This window comes from Schistocerca gregaria, chromosome 3 (genome assembly GCF_023897955.1).
Source record: "Schistocerca gregaria isolate iqSchGreg1 chromosome 3, iqSchGreg1.2, whole genome shotgun sequence".
NCBI classification, from domain to species: domain Eukaryota; kingdom Metazoa; phylum Arthropoda; class Insecta; order Orthoptera; family Acrididae; genus Schistocerca; species Schistocerca gregaria.
In genome coordinates this window covers 461,540,575-461,556,216 of record NC_064922.1, presented here as the reverse complement: position 1 = coordinate 461,556,216, position 15,642 = coordinate 461,540,575, and the positions used below count along the sequence as shown (strand labels likewise).

The 15,642-nt window shown below is 42.2% G+C and overlaps 1 protein-coding gene across 1 annotated transcript in view; it reads right to left on the bottom strand.

The window, feature by feature from the left end:
* Window positions 1–15,642, bottom strand: part of LOC126355421 (cytochrome P450 4C1-like) — a 183,665-nt gene that overhangs the window by 61,465 nt on the left and 106,558 nt on the right. The gene's annotated exons all lie outside the window — the stretch shown is intronic.

Here is a 15,642-nt window from a genome sequence, read left to right as displayed (position 1 = left end):
AGACGTTACAATTACAAGACTCTTTATCACAGGATCCCCATTTCATTCTAGGTTGCGTTCTTCATCGACATCGGACACATGTGTCCACTTCTACCGCGCCTGTGTTACAGGGATGGACATCTATAGGTTGTCTGTTTATATTTGCGGGGAGAATGAAGATAACCTCGATGAAACATGTCCGAAGCAGAAAGCTTCTGAGATGCAACAATGCATTTATTTTACCAACAGACTAAGCCTGAAAATGGTTTCCGATGCTAAAGAAAGGAAGTATATGAGTTTCAGAGGACGTTAAATGGCAACTCATCCTAAACTGTTCGTAGAAAAATATTTAATTTGTGTACTTGTGGTCGGAGAACGTTTTGCACAAAGAAAAGTCATTGCTTTGAGAGAAACAGCGGAGCTTAATTGGTATGCCACCAATCACACCATTACCTAAGATAAATGTTGATAACCTCAATGAAGCAAAGTAAAATTAAAGACAGTTTTGAAACTGTATCATAGTCGTTCCGACTTAAAATCGTTAAATGTCATTAGACTGATGGATTAATTGAAGGGTCAAACATTTTAAAATATATCTAAAATGAGAACGCTGGATGTAATAAAGACAGTTATTGTTGTTTGGGAGAGGGGCAGAGAGAGAGAAAGAGAGAGAGAGAGAGAGAGAGAGAGAGAGAGAGAGAGAGAGAGAGAGAGAGAGAGAGACAGAGACAGAGAGAAAGAGACAAACCACACACTAACTCACAGAATCGTACAGTTGGTTAAAACCTACAGTCTGAAACAATGAAGCTTTCCTGTTCAAGAGAATGTTCTTATCCACTGCACGACGAGCTTCAGTAGCATAGGTATGCAATAATTTTAGTACTTATTGGCTGAAACATTCGAAGCAAAATGTGAGGCACAGGGTGGAGAGGGAAATCCTGATAATAAGCTCAGCGTAGTGTATAGGATTTCGAATCAAGCAAATAACAGCAAGTCAGGAACGCATCATTGTGGAGCTATAGCCAGAAAATCAGAACGCGGGACACTCTGCATTAAGCTCGCCGAAGTCAACATTTGGGAAGAGCTTTTCGCTGTAGTTTCTGATCCCACAATGATTTTCGAAACATTCCAGGAATTTTCGAGAGCGTGGGGAACCTCTACTCGCACGAGCCTACGCTGTAGAGAATTTGGGGGCAGGAAGTTCCAACATCCTATATTTGAGAAACAAAAGAATGTTCAGAATTTGAAGTCTGTTTCTTTTTTCACATTGTCTTAGTCCACACTTACTGATTGACCATACGATAGTTAAGTAGGCTCGTGTTCGTCCTTGCCTGTTGCAGTGGGCTGGGAGCAGCAGCTTCGCGGGCGTACCTCAACCAGTCACGTTACGCGATTTGGGAAACGTGTCAATGGGAACGCCTCCGTGTAGTCACAGCTCTGTTCACAGGTACTGTTCTCGCTTGAGGCAATTAGGGCTTTATAGCTGATACCTTTCAACAGCGCTACGAACTGTCAAGGAACTTCTAGCGCTGTCTCGACTATAGTTACAATAAAAGTTTATTTTTGCTCTTTGTGCATTAGCAGAAATTAAAATGTGTGGTCATTATATTTCGTTATTAACAACATTGCACCAAACGAAGACTATCTTACTACATCAGAAGTTCTTCCGAAAAGGCCTCGGAAGGCGCAACGGCACCAATAGATTGCTGTGTCATCCTCAGTTGACATCATTTTCGGATGCGCATATTGAGAAACGAGCAGTCATCCCAGCCGTTGTCAGTTTTCGTCACTTTGAGGCCGCTACTCCTCGGTCAAGTAGCTGCTCAAGGGCATCACAAGGCTTAGTTCACCCCTGTGGATCATCCAGTCCGGCTCCAATCACAACTGACAGTGGTTAACTCCGGTGATCTCACCGGAACCGATAAGAGTCACCGTGGCAGGACCGTTGAACGACTACCATAGTGAAACACTTTATCCCTGGTAGTACTGCGTATCATCATTACCACGTAATGGTATTCTAGTACCTTTTGCGCAGTTGACTGAATACTCAAACTATACCCAACAAAGATCACAAAAAATACTGGTCCAACGTAACTAGCCGTGGACGGGAATATAAAGTTTCAATAGCCCTGGCCGTTCAGCTGAAACAAATAATACTTTCAGATAATTTAATTAGTAACTGCGTGTAATAAACGTTAGCTTGGGCAAGTTAGTTTAAATAGAAATCCACTGTTCGCGCCCGCTCGTCGTTGCATGGCTCGCGTTTTACTGGCCACATTGCCGTAGCGGTGGCTTTACGACGTATAACTGCTAAATTTTCAGAACATTTCTTGTGGTAAAACAGCGTTCTGGCTAAAGGTATTTCAAAAATGGGCACAAGAAGTGTAGACCGCAATAACATTTATTTCGATGGTAACGGGTTTCGGTCACTTTTTGACCATTCTCAGACCCGCATACCTGGAATGCATTTCTATACCTGACCTTCATGCTAGTATCTGTTTAACATGCAGTCGCTGTCGCGGGTCAGATATCGTCTGCTGCTGGATGACGAATATCGATAAGTCTTCATAGGAACCGTTGGCGTTGCTTAACCACTATCCTTGCGGGAATTCAATCTTCTGGTTCACCATCGATTATGATTGGTTACCTCTTTTATTTGTGTTTTTATCAAACATCGACTAAATGCTGTTAATAGCAGTTACTTTATATTACGCGATGCAAATATTGCTTCACTTGTTACTTGGTTTCGTGTGAGTATTCTGTATGCATCTTATTGTAAAAACTGTTTTACGTCTTGTATACCTGACTGGTTATCACTGATGCAGTTTGATACGCAGTGGGTGGAGCATCACGTATATAAGGAACAACTGCGTTGCTCTACTTCGCAGCTGACGTTCGTAAACCACTTGGTTCACAGCCACTGCCTACCATCATAGGCATACTTTATTCTTTTAATATTTGTCATATGCATTATATTTGTTATGATTATAATCACGCATCCTTGTAAGCCCATCCTGTGTTGATATTTCAGTATGGGTGTCTGAGTATGGTCAAAAACTGACCATCGAAATAAATGTTCGCGGTCTGCACTGTTTGTGTCTATTCTTAAAGTATTTGTAGCCACACCGCTGTTCCTCCACGATAAATGTTCTCAGGAAATTCTTATTCCTTCATAATAAGGCTAGTGTTTTTAATACACCCCCGGAACATTAGGGTGGAAACTATGCATGGTTGACTAACAAGTAAATTTTTATTACTGTCATAATTTTTTCAATCTATGCAATAGTCACCCACACTATCAACTCATTTTTTAACATTGTATTATTATTTTAATTAAACAGATGCTGGGGAAAATTAGATTAAAGAAAAGTATAGTAAGTTTAGACTTTTACATATTTTTAAAATTCATCAAATTTCAATAAAATGTATAACACATGCTAAGTCTGTCTCAAAGATGGTGCCTTATTTACTGTTGCAAATTAATTAAGATGAGTTACTCGGAGAGGGGTTCAGTTAGCATAGCCCGCATCTCGTGGTCGCGCAGTAGCGTTCTCGCTTCCCGCGCCCGGGTTCCCGGGTTCGATTCCCGGCGGGGTCAGGGATTTTCTCTGCCTCGTGATGGCTGGGTGTTGTGTGTTGTCCTTAGGTTAGTTAGGTTTAAGTAGTTCTAAGTTCTAGGGGACTGATGACCATAGATGTTAAGTCCCATAGAGCTCAGAGCCATTTTTTTTTCAGTTAGCATAAGAGGTGTTTTTCAAAGAATAGGAAAAAGAAAGAATAGGAAACAGGATTACAGGAAGTTTAAACAAAGATCACGTGGTTCGATATAACCACAATCTTACCAAAATGTTCTACAAAATTCTTTCCAGAAATTGTGAGATAGGAAAATTGCTCGCGATAGCGATTAATTAACTTTTAATACGCGAAATATTATGCAAATGTGTAGCTAAGGGGTAGTTTTGTTATTACAGAACATGTGCCACGTGCACAAGTACATTTACAGAAATTATGTTACTCCACAATGATTTTAATGAAGAAATCAAATCGAAAAAACTATACTTCCAAAAACAAAACAAAAAAGACTTCCAAACTGGGTTAATGACGCCATAGTATTGACCTGATGGCTCGTTAAACAATTTTACGCGCACGTGGTACTGTTACTACAAAGCACCCACAACCTGTGTTCAGCACAACGAAAAGTTATTAATTTGAAGAACTTCAACGGAAAAAAACCTTACATTCATACGAGGACACTCTTATACGCACATTCACACAAAATGCGACAATTTTAATCAGAATTACGCCTCATGACTTAACGTGCTTCCATATTCCTTTATTGGATTGGAAACAAAGCAACTACCACAATAAATTCTGAAATAGAGCACTGAAATAGCACTGCATCTCGATTTAAAACAATGTAAAAACATTTTCGATATAAATCTGTAAGAAAAGTAATTCACGTTTCAGTTAGGCTGAAAACTTGAGAATTTCATTCTGCTTCGGACACACGAAACACGTACTTACCGGAAGATGTTATAACATGAGAAACTGCTCACAGGATAACTAGCGTGGCCCCCGTCAGAGGGTATGTCACTTACACAATACGAAGTGAACAGTGAGGTAACTTCCTTTATCAACTTCATAAGAGACGGACAGAACCACATCACAGAGACAAACCTCTTTGTCTTAGGAATCATATCTACCTACCCAGACGTTGATCTGCTGTTCTCTAGCAGACAGAACTTCCCTGTTACCACCGAGCATGCAACTACTAACACTCACACTCATTCACCCTTTCACAATGTAAGGGAAGGAGATGACAATCTCTTAACATCATAAACACTACGTAAAGGAGGCCTACGTGGGTTTCATAGGAAACTCTGTATGATAGTGTTGAGGATCAGTGGACAAAGTTCAAAACCGTCGTACAATATGCGTTAGATGAGTATGTGCCAGCAAGATCGTAAGAGATGGGAAAGAGCCACCGTGGTACAACAACCGAGTTAGAAAACTGCTGCGGAAGCAAAGGGAACTTCACAGGAAACATAAACATAGCCAAAGCCTTGCAGACAAACACAAATTACGCGAAGCGAAATGTAGTGTGAGGAGGGCTATGGGAGAGGCTTTCAATGAATTCGAAAGTAAAGTTCTATGTACTGACTTGGCAGAAAATCCTAAGAAATTTTGGTCCTATGTAAAAGCGGTAGGTGGATCAAAACAAAATGTCCAGACACTCTGTGACCAAAATGGTACTGAAACAGAGGATGACAGACTAAAGGCCGAAATACTAAATGTCTTCTTCCAAAGCAGTTTCACAGAGGAAGACTGCACTGTGCTTCCTTCTCAAGATTGTCGCACAGTTGACAAAATTGTAGATATCGAAATAGACGACAGAGGGATAGAGAAACAATTAAAATCGCTCAAAAGAGGAAAGGCCGCTGGTCCTGATGAGATACCAGTTTGATTTTACACAGAGTACGCAAAGGAACTTGCCCCCCTTCTTGCAGCGGTGTACTGTAGGTCTCTAGAAGAGCGAAGCGTTCCAAAGGATTGGAAAAGGGCACATATCATACCCGTTTTCAAGAAGGGACGTTGAACAGATCTCTAACGTCGGTCAGTTGTAGAATTTTGGAACACGTATTATGTTCGAGTATAATGTCTTTTCTGGAGTCTAGAAATCTACTCTGTAGGAATCAGCATGGGTTTCGAAAAAGACGGTCGTGTGAAACCCAGCTCGCGCTATTCGTCCACAAGACTCAGAGGGCCTTAAACACGGGTTCCAAGTAGATGCCGTGTTTCTTGACTTCCGCAAGGCGTTTGACACAGTTCCCCACAGTCGTTTAATGAACAAAGTAAGAGCATACGGACTATCAGATCAATTGTGTGATTGGATTGAGGAGTTCCTAGATAACAGAACGCAGCATGTCATTCTCAATGCAGAGAAGTCTTCCGAAGTAAGAGTAATTTCAGGTGTGCCGCAGGGGAGTGTCATAGTACCGTTGCTATTCACAATATACATAAATGACCTGATGGATGACATCGGAAGTTCATTGAGGCTTTTTGCAGATGATGCTGTGGTGTATCGAGAGGTTGCAACAATGGAAAATTGTACTGAAATGCAGGAGGATCTGCAGCGCATTGACGCATGGTGCACGGAATGGCAATTGAATCTCAATGTAGACAAGTGTAATGTGATGTGAATACAAAGAAAGATAGGTCCCTTATCATTTAGCTACAAAATAGCAGGTCAGCAACTGGAAGCAGTTAATTCCATAAATTATCTGGGAGTACGCATTAGGAGTGATTTAAAATGGAATGATCAAATAAAGTTGATCGTCGGTAATGCAGATGCCAGACTGAGATTCATTGGAAGAATCCTAAGGAAATGCAATCCGACAACAAAGGAAGTCGGTTACAGTACGCTTGTTCGCCCAATGCTTGAATACTGCTCAGCAGTGTGGGATCCGCACCAGGTAGGGATGATAGAAGATATAGAGAAGATCCAACGGAGAGCAGCGCGCTTCGTTACAGGATTATTTAGTAATTGCGAAAGCGTTACGGAGATGATAGATAAACTCCAGTGGAAGACTCTGCAGGAGAGACGCTCAGTAGCTCGGTACGGGCTTTTGTTAAAGTTTCGAGAACATACCTTCACCGAAGAGTCAAGCAGTATATTGCTCCCTCCTACGAATATCTCGCGAAGAGTCCATGAGGATAAAATCAGAGAGATTAGAGCCCACACAGAAGCATACCGACAATCCTTCTTTCCACGCACAATACGAGACTGGAATAGAAGGGAGAACCGATAGAGGTACTCAGGGTACCCTCCGCCACACACCCTCAGGTGGCTTTCGGAGTATGGATGTAGATGTAGATGTAGATAAGAATTACATACAAATGTGTTTGAGGGTGTTGTATGACAAGTTGTTCGTGGTTATGTATCAGTATAACATATTCCACTGCTCAGTCTCCTCCCAGATAAATTTAGAAATACCACAATAAATTCAGAGGGCAAATGTATGACGTAAACGAAATAAATCGAACAAAATAGCGTGAAACAGTTAGCCGCTGTCGCATTTTTGAATTCGTCCTGTGTTGAAACGTCCACATCGACACCTCCACCCTGCTTCGAAGGTAAATTACGGTGTCACTCAAGCATTATTTTCAAGGCACTACGATCTAGGAGCAATTTGCAATACCTGGCATGCAATTCTACGTGTTGGCCTACATGCCGGGACATATTTAACATTCAGTCGCTGTCACAGCTCTGAATCGTCTTCTCTTGGATGACGCAAACCGATACAACAAAGCCATTCCCATGTTAACGACTGTGTCGTTTAACCACCATCTTTGATGGCATACAATCTGCGGCTTTGCGATAAAGCCCCACAGATGGCTATCGGTGTTCTCACAACCGATTACCATTGATTATGCCTTTTATAGATATTTTAGTACACAGTGACGAAATGCATTTTCTATAATGTAATGAACATGTTTCTTCAATTGTTATTTGCTTTCGCGTAACTAATCTATATATACCTCATTGTAACAACTGTCTTAAGTCATGTATATGTGACTGGCTGCCACTGACGTACTTTGGTATTAAGCGGGTTGAACAATAACTGCGTTGCTCTAATTACCCGTTAACATACATGGAGTAACAACAACTGCTCCATTCACTGTTACCGCCCTCCATCATGCGTACAATTCCTCCATTCAATATTTGTGATATACGGTGTACTTTACATGTTATTCTATTATCAGATACCCCTCTAACTCGGGTCTGTGTTCATATTTCAGCATGAGCTTCCGAGGATGGTCAAGAAGTGGCCCAGTCCGGTTACCTTCGAAATAAAGTCTTTTGCCGTTGAGACTGTTTGCGGTCATTTTTAATTTACAATGTATGATTATTTTGAAGGTTTTGCTTCATTCAACGTCCACTGCCGTGTTTTCATCTAATTGTCAGGTCGTTTACCTCTTCCTTGTAGAATTATATCCTAATATTTGTAAGGAAAAGTAACATGCTAACTGTTCCATCTAAATGGTGCTGCAATGAGAGGGTTATCAATAATTTAGCTTGTAACTGGATATTAAGGAACGTAGCATATAGACTAAAGATTTTCATATACAATACGTCCTTATAAGTTGAGATTACGTTTCAGTATAGGCAGCAGAATAATCAAATGCCTCAAGAGCCTAGACATCAATTTCCCTGCCCCTGCATCAAATAACAGAGCCACCTGACGTTTCAGGCAGTTGTTATAGCTTCATGTAGCTGTTGTAGCTTCATGTAATCTGAAGTTGATCGATTTTGATAATAATATGGAACTTTCATTCAACTGCTTCTCTTCACTATAGTGGAAATAAATAAAGATATAAGTGATAATACATACTTTAACAGTAAAAAAATTGTAAGTAGTTGAATCATCCAAGAAACAGCACTCATTTATTATATTTCATATTTATTTAGGTTAAAAATTATTTTAACAAATGAAATCAGTCATAGATCTCAACAGTAGCAAGCTTGCTTACAGTGGTAAGCATGCACATATGATAATTGATGAAAAGAATAGTTCTTGATATAAAGCAAAGATGTTACAAAGGTATTGAAAAATAAATAAATAGATAAAACCTTCAAAATATTGATGAAGATGATGAAACAATTTTAGAAAATTGAACATCATATAATTCGGACTGTCTAATGGATAGTTAAAATCACTGTTCTTAAACAAGAAATATCAGCTTCATTTCGGATTATGGTTTAATGAAATATGAATTAATCTAAAAATTAGACCAAAATTATCGGTGCCTAACACAGAAAAACAACGATGTGCTAGCAGAAAACATTTCCCGATGCAAACGAGGAATCCGCTGAAAAATCACCACCACTGATGATGCTTTATCTCAATAAAGCTAAACGCGTCTGGTGAAAAATCACGCTTTTTTGTAGTTGCAATGACAGAACAAAAATACCCTTAATGTAATACAATAATTATATAGATAACTGCTGTCTCATAGTGCCTCTTAACTCTTAGTATTGATCCATAATCAGTGAAATTTTGTATGAAAGTATAATTTGGTAAGCTTCCATGGTCAATGAGATTTTGTATAAAACAGTTTTGGATGTTCCACATCCGAATACCGACAACGGCCAGGAGAGCAGTGTGCTGAACACGTGCTCCTCCATGTCTGCATGGCATGACTCCCATCAGATGAGGACGACACACATGTCGGTTGGTATCATTTCTCCTCAGGGTATTGTTCGGACCGAGAGACAGAGAGAGAGGTTTGGGTGATAGGCTGAGAAATATTTGTACAAGCCTGGTCTAAACATCTGCAGTAGATCTGAGAATCCTGCCAGACAACTACAAATGTCCAGCTTATCTCATGTCATTGCAAATCCATATCTAAAACTTCTTATGAGTTGCGCCTAAAATTTTACGTTATACTCTATGAAAATGACATTCAGTCGATAAGGCGAAACTGTGAAATCCATAGAGGAAGAGATTAAGTCATTGAGGGAAGTTGTCAAATGATATTAAACACCATTTAATAAAAACATCTTGTAACGATTTTATAAAACAAAGGAGAAAATTGAAAAAGTCATTTGTTAAATAACTGCAAACAGTGCAGGGCATCAGTAACTATTTTTACATCACGTGAAACGCTGTTAAATTTGTTGATGACGATGCTTTTCACTTTGTCATATAGTCACGTTTGATTCTGTTTCATTCACGGATCGAGCAGAGGACATTTGTTTATTCGCCTATGATGGAGCTAACAGTATACTTTTGTTTCTAATGTATCTACTAAAGAGATACATCGGAACTAAAGAATATTTCGAACTTACATTTTTAAAGCCGGTTCTAGGAAATTTCTTTCCAAATACTTGAAAAATTCTCGTAACCCGTCTTTGAATACATGGCGGTTAACACTCTCAAAAGTTTCAGTTTCATTATCTGAGAGAAAATCTAGGTTTTCTCTTTGAATCTACTCTCTGTTTAGTTAAGACTGGTTATCCTCGCGGCCCTACCTAATATGAGTACCACACACTTGATTTGGTCTTCCCTATGAGGAGTGAAAATGTTTTGTACTCGGAATAATTTGTCTACTATCTTAAGTGTTTTTGGTACTTGCATTGTTTAATTCATAAATTTCGGGCGTATTATAGTATTTGAGAGTTGTTGCATTGCGTTTTAGTACCTGAATAGTGTAAAATCGCGTAGTCTCCTTCCGCCGCCAAACAGTGTGTCAGCAGTGCGCAAGTAGCAGCATTACTGCATTTACTAGGCAATCTTGTATTTTAATAACCGTTTAAATTTTGTGTCGATTTGTTTGTGATCTCTGTAGATTAATTCAGACGTTCTTTGCACAACAGTTTTTAGCATGGCTAGGGACAGCAACTGCTGTGTTCGAATGTAGGCTGAGTTGGCATCCCTTCGCTCCCAGTTTCAGGCAGTGTTAGCTTCGGTCACACAGCTTTAGGCTGTCGCCAATGGGCATCACTGTGGGGGTCCGGATGGGGGTTTGTCGGGGACGGCCAGCTCGTCCCACGCATCCCCCGATCAGACTACGGGTGTGGCTGCCCGGGATACTGCCCACATTGAGGCTGATCCCTCACTCGTGATAGAGTGGGAGGTCATCTCTAGGTGTGGCATGGGGCGGAAGACATTCCGGAGGGCTAAACGGAAGGCCTCTCCAGTTTGTATGACGAACCGGTTTCAGGCTCTGTCTCCAGCTGATACTGATGTTCGGCCGGAGATGGGGGCTTGTCCTGTTCCAGAGGTCGCCCCTCAGTCTGCAAGATCCGGGCAGTCGCAGAGGGTGTGTTTACTGGTAGTTGTGAGCTCCAACGTCAGGAGCGTAATGGGGACCCTTAGGGATATGGCAGCAAGAGAGGGGAAGAAAACCAATGTGCACTCCGTGTGCATACCGGGCGGAATCATTCCAGATGTGGAAAGGGTCCTTCCGGATGCCACGAAGGGTACAGGGTGCACCCATCTGCAGGTGGTCGCTCATGACGGCACGAATGATGTGTGTCGCTAAGGAACGGAGGAAATCCTCTCTGGCTTCCGGCGACTATCTGATTTGCTGAAGAAATCCAGTCTCGCTAGCGGGATGAAAGCAGAGCTCACCATGTGCAGCATCGTCGACAGGACTGACTGCGGACCTTTGGTACAGAACCGAGTGGAGGGTCTGAATCAGAGGCTGAGACGGTTCAGCGACCGTGTGGGCTGCAGATTCCTCGACTTGCGCCATAGGTTGGTGGGGTTTCGGGTTCCGCTGGATAGGCCAGGAGTCCACTACAAGCAGCAAGCGGCTACACGGGTAGTAGGGGTTGTGTGGCGTGGACTGGGCGGTTTTTTAGGTTAGATGGCCTCGGGCAAGTACAGAAAGGGCCACAGCCTTAAAGGGTGCGGGGCAGTCAGGACATGCGGGGACCAAGCAGCAATCGGTATTGTAATTGTAAACTGTCGAAGCTGCATTGGTAAAGTACCGGAACTTCAAGAGCTCACAGAAAGCACCGAAGCTGAACTCATTGTAGGTACAGAAAGCTGACTGAAGCCAAAGATAAATTCAGCCGAAACTTTTACAAAGGCACAGACGGTGTTTAGAAAGGATAAATTGCATGCAACTGGTGGTGGCTTGTTTGTCGCTGTTAGTGGTAGTTTATTCTGTAGTGAAGTAGAAGTGGATAGTTCCTGTGAAATATTATGGGTGGAGGTTACACTCAACAACCGAGCTAGGTTGAGAATTGGCTCCTTTTACCGACCTCCCGACTCAGCAGCATTAGTGGCAGAACATCTGAGAGAAAATTTGTAACACATTTCACATAAATTTTCTCAGCATATTATAGTCTTAGGTGGAGATTCCAATTAACCAGATATAGACTGGGACACTCAGATGTTTAGGATGGGTGGTAGGGACAGAGCATCGAGGGACATTATACTGAGTGCACTATCCGAAAATTACCTCGAGCAATTAAACAGAGAACCGACTCGTGGAGATAACTTCTTGGACCTACTGATAACAAACAGACCCGAAGTTTTCGATTCTTTAAGTGCAGAACAGGGAATCAATTATCATAATGCCGTTGCAGCATCCATGAATATGGAAGTTAATAGGAATATAAAAAAGGGAGGAAGGTTTATCTGTTTAACAAGAGTAATAGAAGGGAGATTTCAGACTACCTAATAGATCAAAACGAAAATTTCTGTTCCGACACTGACAATGTTGATTTGTTTATGGGAAAAGTTTAAGACAATTATAAAATGCATTTTAGACAGGTACGTGCCGAGTAAAACTGTGAGGGACGAGAAAAACCCACCGTGGTTCAACAACAAAGTTAGAAAACTACTACGAAAGCAAAGAGAGCTTCACTCCAAGTTTAAACGCAGCCGAAACCCCTCAGACAAACAGAACCTAAACGATGTCAAAGTTAGCGTAAGGAGGGCTATGCGTGAAGCGTTCAGTGAATTCGAAAGTAAAATTCTATGTACCGAATCCTAGGAAGTTCTGGTTTACGTTACATCAGTAAGTGGCTCAAAACAACATATCCAGACACTCCGGGATGATGATGCCACTGAAACAGAGGATGACATGCGTAAAGCTGAAATACTAAACACCTCTTTCCAAAGCGGTTTCACAGAGGAAGACCGCACTGCAGTTCATTCTCTAAATCCTCGCACAAACGAAAAAATGGCTGACATCGAAAAAAGTGTCCAAGGAATTGAAAAACAACTGGAATCACTCAACAGAGGAAAGTCCACTGGACCTGACGGGATACCAATTCGATTCTACACAGAGTACGGGAAAGAAATTACCCCCCTTCTAACAGCGATGCACCGCAAGTCTCTAGAGGAACGGAAGGTTCCATATGATTAGAAAGGAACACAGGTAGTCCCAGTCTTCAAGAAGGGTCGTCGAGCAGATGCGCAAAACTATAGACCTATATCTCTGACTTCGATCTGTTTGCTCGAGTATCATGTCGTTTTTGGAAACCCAGAAAGTACTCTGTAGGAATCAACATGGATTCCGGAAACAGCGATCGTGTGAGACCCAACTCGCTTTATTTGTTCATGAGACGCAGAAAATATTAGATACAGGCTCCCAGGTAGATGCTATTTTCCTTGATTTCCGGAAGGCGTTCGATACAGTTCCTCACTGTCGCCTGATAAACAAAGTAAGAGCCAGCTGTCTGGCTGGATTGAAGAGTTTTTTGCAAACAGAACACAGCATGTTGATATCAGTGCAGAGACGTCTACAGACGTTAAAGGAACCTCTGGTGTGCCACAGGGGAGTGTTATGGGACCATTGCTTTTCACAATATATATAAATGACCTAGTAGATAATGTCGGAAGTTCCATGCGACTTTTCGTGGATGATGCTGTAGTACACAGAGAAGTTGCAGCATTAGAAAATTATAGCGAAATGCAGGAAGATCTGCAGCGGATCGGCACTTGGTGCAGGGAGTGGCAACTGACCCTTAACATAGACAATTGTAATGTAGTGCGAATACATAGAAAGAAGGATCCTTTATTGTATGATTATATAATAGCGGAACAAACACTGGTAGCAGTTACTTCTGTAAAATATCTGGGAGTATGCGTGCGGAACGATTTGAAGTTGAATGATCATATAAAATTAATTGTTGGTAAGGCGGGTACCAGGTTGAGATTCATTGGGAGAGTCCTTAGAAAATGTAGTCCATCAACAAAGGAGGTGGCTTACAAAACACTCGTTCGACCTATACTTGAGTATTGCTCATCAGTGTGGGATCCATACCAGATCGGGTTGACGGAGGAGATAGAGAAGATCCAAAGGAGAGCGGCGCGTTTCGTCACAGGGTTATTTGGTAACCGTGATAGCGTTACGGAGATGTTTAGCGAAATCAAGTGGCAGACTCTGCAAGAGAGGTGCTCTGCATCGCGGTGTAGCTTGCTCGCCAGGTTTCGAGAGGGGGCGTTTCTGGATGAGGTATCGAATATATTGCTTCCCCCTACGTATACCTCCCGAGGAGATCACGAATGTAAAATTAGAGAGATTCGAGCGCGCACGGAGGCTTTCAGAGAGTCGTTCATCTCGCGAACCACACGCGACTGAAACAGAAAAGTGAGTTAATGACAGTGGCACGTAAAGTGCCCTCCGCCACTCACCATCGGGTGGCTTGCGGAATATAAATGTAAATGTAGATGTATTCCGGTAATCCACCATGAAATATATCCTGTCTTCAATATACGGTATCTCAGCAAACTTGAAAAGTCAATTTCATACATACAAACATTGGTTCTCTCAGGTATTTCCAAGGGATTCTTACTTCATTTAGCTTTCATTAATCCTATGAAAATATGCATTGTCTTTATGTGCTGTTAACTGTATTTCTTCACACATATCTCCAATAAGGCCTAGCAGTCGATCTCCTCCACAGTCTGAAATTTTGTAAAGGTCTGATTGAATAACATTAGTGTTGCGCCACTACCTCTTTATGAACTTGGTTAAAACCGGGGGCAGAATTAACAGGAAGCATCACTACAGGCTGACGTAAAAATCGTTAGCGAAGCAAGACAGATGAGAACCAAAAAGGCGCTATTTTGCCAGAAATTACACGCTGTCTGTGCTGACATAATGAGAACCACTGCCAGCCCACGCAATGGTGTACGCAGTGGGAAATTGGAAACCAGGCTGTGGCACAGGTCACATTATTGCCGTAAGACGAAGCCTCCCCCTGATGCTCTGCTTCGGTCCACGTGATGGTAAACTACGACTGAGACGAGTAACGTAAATACTGTCCATTGTAGTCATGCAGTATCGGTCACTGTCTGCAGCCAGTTACCAAACATCAGCTGTCAGCATGAAGTGGGTTATCTAGCTGCCACTGCCGCACCTGCACGCTGTTCCTCTGGCCACAGAACTACTGGCTGTGTCTAGGTCTGCAGTCAAGCTGGTGTTTTCCAGCTGGAGGAACATCCACCAGCCGACTTCTGACTTTAGGGTGTCTACAGGAAGGTCCATCGTTTCTACAGCTTCTGACTAGATGCTGAAGAGTTGCTTGCGTTAAGTGGGCACAGTCTGCCTCTCCAAGCACAGCTGCCTGCAATTGGGCCCACAGTTCATAAGTGCATTCTCAAGTGATTTGTGCTCTGAGCTGCAAGCCTGTGCCAGAAAATAAGACCGTCGCATTTGCCCGCCACCCGCCATATTGTGTTGCTCACCACTGCAATGCTAATGTGAGTCTCTGCCCAAATATGGCTGGCTTACGTCTTTGAGCTCTCCGTGTCAACAAAGGCTGCAAGCTGAGTCTGTCATCTCGATGCACAAGGGCTGGCGTCCAAACCTGCCCGCTGACTGCAACAATACAACTGTTGTACGTTGTGGAATAATAACCGAATATCACCTCTATGCTTGTGATTTATGAGCAGAGATCCACTTGTTTCCAAGCCTGACACATAGCTAATCGACTGACAACCTGACCGCAACCGGCAACGTGTTAATTAATTATACCAACTATCCTGACACCCTGCTACAAGTGGTGTCAGAAGTGCTACCACCGCTATAACTGGCGACAGCTCTGACAACTACAGTCAGAAGGAGTAACTGGCTTAGGGATGATTTTAATTGCCGCAATGCAGACATCATCAGCCAGCACAGTACGGTGAATGCAGA